The following is a 6,000-nucleotide window of genomic DNA, read 5'->3' on the forward strand; positions in this document are numbered from 1 at the left end:
ACACAACACACAATGGATGAGCTCCAAAGGTCTGGCAGCTTCTAACATAAGTCACCAAGGAAAGAGCTCTGAGTTTAGTAGCCCATGGGCCTTCAGTGCCTGAAAAATAGCTATTAATTTTTTTAAAAAGACGTCTGAATAACAAACTAGGTGAGGGGATAAATAGAATAAAAACCCAAAAGCAGACACAGAAAGACATTTTGGACAGAACCCATGAAGTTAAAACTATCAAGATAGAAGACTCAAACTAACCATGTAATTGCATTAAACATACAAGTCTAGATGGGAGAAATTGCCAGACTAGATAAACGTGCACAAAGGATTTCACTCTATGATGAATAGAAAACAAATGTATGGGCAGAGTATCAGAGTAAGGAGGCAGGAAAAAGCAGAGTTCTTTAACATGTCCTAGTACCCATGTTACTACCAAAGTAAACTGCTGAACAATAAATTTTACTAGGGAAAGTTTCTATTATGAATAACACAAATATTATAATATACATATGTGTGGTGAAAAGGGATCAATTTTCCAGGCAGACAGAACACTCTACTTAAAAAGAATTTAACTACGAATCCTCCAACCTGGTTGAGAAAGTGGATGGAAACTGAAAAATCCACAATTAAAGTTGGAGATGGGAGTTGACAGAACAAAAGGAGGGAAAGTCCAATGCCTTTACTTGCAAATGTTCATGTGTAAAGCGATGTTGGTCAGGTTCAAGGCCCGTGGCTTCAGTACACCATCAATGCTAGACCTGAATGATACACAGCAGCTCCTAATGCCACTAAGATGATGGAGAGATGATGGAGAGGTGGGAAAGATGGGGGTCGGGGGAGTGAAGTGCTTTACTTTTTCTTCTTTTTAATTATTGTTTATTTTGTCTCATTTATATTCCCCTTTTCTTTCCTTTGTGGGGGGACTCTAAAAGAGTGAGAGGCAGATATGGAGGGACTGGGAGATGGGTGGGATTGGGGTACATGGTATGAAATTCCCAAAGAATCAATAAAAAAAAATGCATAGGTTAAAAAAAATAAAATTTCACTTTCTACCATTTGTTAATATGAACTAAACAATAAGAATTCAAATGAATGAGGTTTTTGACTTTTAAAAAATATGAACATATGGAGTAATTCAGGGCAATTTTGACATAGGAACAAAAGTTCCTATCTAAAAAGGGTTAAAGATGATGCATTTAGAACAGAAAATTCCATTTTACTCTTGATATATCCACAGGATAAGATTGGGTAATAAGAAAAAATTAAAATTATAATTAAGTTCTTGTACTATAAAAAGAGAAAATAAGAAAGAAGCAGGCAAGGAGAACATGAACACTGCTGTCAATCAATTTCACCTAACAGATATTTACAGAACACCTCCTCAAACGACAGCTTAAGACAACATTTCCAGAACACACAAGTCACTTTTCAACACACTCCGTGTTACAAGATACTAAACAGGTTTAAATAAACATAAAAGACCCGATATAAAGTGATGTGTGCAATGTGACTACAGGGAAATTAAAATATAAGTTAATAACAGAATAGTATCTTAATAATCCCCAATAAATGAAAATTAAACATTTCATTCTTAAAATAATCAATAGATTAAAAGAGAAAGTCATAGTAAGAGTAAAAGTATCGAAGTGGAAATAAAAGATAACACAATTTATGGAATAAAGCTAAACCATAATTAGAAAAAAACTAAAACATTAAATGATTTTATATGAATGTGAATACATTTGGATTTTGTGATTTCTCTCTGTAGCATAGCCACAGTGTAGAGCTCTGTGTGGAGCCCAGTCTGTTCTCCAACTAATGGAATCCTGTTTCCCAAGGGCTTTGATTATAGGTATGAAATACTTAACACCTGACTTAAGTAATTTATAATCTGTGACATAAATTTTATATAAATACTAAAAAGAAAGTAAGAAGCCCCTAATCAATTTTTAAAATTCAATAAATTGAAAATAAATATGACAAGAAGTAAGAGAAAGATACCTATCTACATAACACTGATAAATCTCTAGGCACACTAGCGAAGAAAAATGAAAGAATACTAAAGTTACTCACATAAGGAATGAGAAAAGGGATATCGCAGATCCCACAGGCAATAAGATGCAGTAAAGAAATACAGAAAAGGTTAATCCTATAGCAATTTGGATGAAAGCCTATAATCATTCTTTCAGAACTGCATCCTGCCATCCTGGATCTTCACAGCAGGCATCGCAGCCTCAGGAGAACTGGGCTGTGAGGAGTCTCCAGGCTCTGAGAAGACTGCCCCAGCCCTCACTAGACCTGGCCTAAGAGGAGACTGCTGCCAAGAAGGCCTTTGCCTTCACCTCAGCCTCACCAGAACCGGGGCTGTGAGGAAGTCCAGACTCTGAGGAGATGGTGGTCTCCCACCCGTGTGGTCCACCCCTCAGAGACCCTGAGCCTGGCCACCCTGGCCTGGGACGGCCTTCACCAGACTGAACTCCACAGACCTCCTCCACAACGGTTCAGCAGCTCCTCAGCAGTTCCTTCACCTCCTCAAGTCTGAGCATGCTCAATGCACCAGGCCGGAAGAACAAGGTGGAATGGGGGAGGTTTAGAGTCTCTGTCCGGATGCTCATTGGGCCAGAGTGCTTCAGGGGTGGGCTTAAGCCTCACATGCCATTTATGATTGGATGCGTTGCATGTGGCTCTATTTGGAGGCTGGCCTTTACTGGTGGGATGTGGCTTTCGTGGGAATGGTCTGCAGTGTCTCAAGAGACAAAGGTTGTGGAGCCTCTCAACACTGGGGGTCTGCACATCGCAGGCTTCCAGCTCAGCACAGGACAAGTGGGTGCTCAGGCCTCCATGGTCTGCTCATAAGTTACAGAGGGAGGCCTTGTGGCCAGACCTGCACACCTACCATCCCACAGTTCTTGTTCTGTCTCACCTTGCCTCATCTTATCTGACCTAGCCTCACATCCTCTTACCTGGAGCAGAAGACCCATTTGGCCATCTGGGAGGCCACCAGATAGGGCTGCTTTATTGGAAACAGGAGAAAATTAAAATGACAACCAGAGAGTCACTTTCACAAAATCACACAGCTGCTTGTATGTGACAGGGACCCTAGTCAAGTCAATTCCACAGATGGCTAGATTAGAGTTGACTTCTATTCCGCAGAACTGGCTGTGTTTAGTCCCAGTGAGGAAGTGGTATCTAACAATGTTGACATTGTATCAGGTCATCAGCTTGGCGTTCCTGTGACTCAGCATGGACAGGGAGCTTGCATCAGTCGGACTGTGCTCTTATCATTCACCTCTCCAAGTGATTTGGTAAATTTTCGGCATGTGAAATGACTTAGTGGCTCATGGCTGAGAAATGACAAAAGCATAAGTCTGAGTGATTTCATGATCTTTAAGATGAGAGCTGTCATGCAGAAGGGAAAGGAGGAAAACAGTTTGTGTCCAGGGAAACAGATTTTGTTTTAGTGTCACTGTGGGGCTTCTCAAGTTGTGCCTCCTCTGTCTTCCATCAGGGTCACTTTGGGGAATGCAAGTGTTGTTGAATCAGTTGGCAAGATAGAGAAATATTTTGGGTCTGGGGATAATGTTGAAAGGAGGCAGAAAGTTCCACCTTCATCAAAGTATCTCATCCAGAGCTTTGTTCTTGCCAACTTCCACTCAAGATCAGTAGGACCGTGTGAAAGACACAAGTGCAAGGTTTGAGACAGGAAACTGGAAAATAGAACTATGTTACATTTTGAGCTCTGCAGATGCTTCTAGAGAGAGTAACCTGGCAGTAGCTATATAAACTCCAATTTCATATGCCTTATACAAGCAAATACATAGATCTCACCTCCCAGTTTGAGAAATACATTTTATCAGGGAATAGTGGTGCATGTTTCTAAACCTAGCAACTTGGGAAGCTGAGGCAGGAGGATCATGAATCTGAGACTGGCCCTAGAGAGTGCCCTTCAGCTTTAAAAAATATAAAATTATTATATTCAACATAAATGGTCTTTTTCTATTTGTTAATAAAATAAGTATGCCTACATTAAAGAGACTTTATTGTTTTCTTATTTCTATTTATAATTTAATTCGATATTGAATGAGATACTATTATCAGTCAAATGTTATGAACCCATATTATCAAAGATAAGTTATGAGACACTAAAACAATTATTCTCCAAAGAAATTTGCTAGACAGTCTATTTCTGACTTCATAAAACACCAGGTTTTGAGTTTTTTCTGCTGGATGTCTTTTTAGCTTGGTTTGATTGCCTATATGCTATGGCATTTATTTTTTCAGGATTGGAATTATAATAGACACTATTAACATAATGTGCTAGATGTATGTACACAGTTTCTTTATTGCTGCAAGCCACAAAAATATACAAAGTAGGATTTCACCTGATTATGACAAAGTTAACACCTGCAAGAAACCAAAGGCCTTCCAGAGGTCAAGCTTAGGCTCAGGAAGCCTTGGTGATATTTGGCTTTTGATTATCAGTTGTTTTCTGCTATGAGTTTCTTGTGTGCTATTGTAGATTTTCTATCATTTGTGGGCACCATTTCCCCTCTACTAAAGGAATATTTATATAACCTTCTGTGCTGACAGCTATGCACAGCCAGAACCCTAGCTCAAGCCTCCCTGTAATTATCGTAATTGGCAGCATCTGGCCAGGTCCATCCCCAGATGGAGGAAAGTACCTTATAAGAGATACCTCTGTATTCTCTAAGAACAGACTTAAGTGTCCAGACTACCTGTTTGAGAAGGCATGGCAGATGTGCCAATTAAGCTTAACTACCTCCTTTCCCAAATCCTACCTATCTCCCTTTTACTGTCACCAGACGCATCTAGCTGTACACAGGTTGCCTAGTGACCGAGCACACTTTCCCTAACCCTCCAGAAAAACACGGCAGGTAACTTGAATAGATAAGAACCACAGGAAAAAAGAAGACAGTTTTATTTTCTCCCATTGACCTAGTAACTTAGAGTCTTAACATTTTCCACCAATCACGTTTAAGACTATAGTGGAGCACCTAAAATTTCTCTTCTTAAATATTACCTGAATTTAGCCTTTAGTTAATTCATTTCCCCATTAGTCAGTTCCCTTTTGGGTTGCAAATGATAATTAAGTATTACTGCCTCTCTAAGTGATTCTTCTCATCCCTCCATTTGACCCTGGAAGCCTAGCTTTGCTCTGCCAAGGGATTACTGCTTGTAAGTGTATATTTACTGGGACTTCCAGGGCACAGGGGGATGGAGAAGAGAAAAGAGAATGGAAGAACTAGATGGGTAAGAGCTTGAGAGGAACAAACTGAGATGGGGAAGAACTAGATTGAAGGGCTAGAAGAGAGTACTAGAGGAACGAGATGGAAGAGCCAGATGGGAAAGAACAAGATGAGGAAGAAACAGATGAGAGAAGATGAGATGGGAGAGGAGATGGTATGGGAAAGAACCAGATGAATGAGAACCTACAAGGAACAGAACTAAGATGAAGAACTAAGATGAAGATAGAACCTAGAGGGGACAGCATAAATGTAGAGAGAAATCAGGCAAGAAAGGAGCTAAAATGAGAGCAGAATATAAGCTGTGTAGAGAGAGAACTGACCCAGAATAATAAAGTGTATGGACTAAGGAGTTTCATGTACATAGATTCATTTCTTTTCATCAAAGATTAATTATCAGCTGGTTGGATTCTTCCCAAACCCTGGGAGGGGACCATCGAGGGGCTGGACCCCCTTAGTCCCTGATACTTCATATGAGACTTTTAAAGGATTTGAATTTGGATTTTTAGGATATTAGAATATAGGACATCTAAAAGAGGATTGTATTATACTGTGAACTAAATATGAGGCTTGAGGGATAAAAGATTATATTGTATTTACAATTTAATTTGAATATCATTTTCTAAATATATCCTTTTTTTCTTCCTTTTTTTTTGTTTCCTTGCTGTGATGTGTGTATGTTTATGTCTGCATAAGCATATGGATTTTAAGGTGGCCAGTGAGCAATGGTGGAATATGAAGA

This window comes from Peromyscus maniculatus, chromosome 18 (assembly GCF_049852395.1).
Source record: "Peromyscus maniculatus bairdii isolate BWxNUB_F1_BW_parent chromosome 18, HU_Pman_BW_mat_3.1, whole genome shotgun sequence".
NCBI classification, from domain to species: Eukaryota; Metazoa; Chordata; class Mammalia; order Rodentia; family Cricetidae; genus Peromyscus; species Peromyscus maniculatus.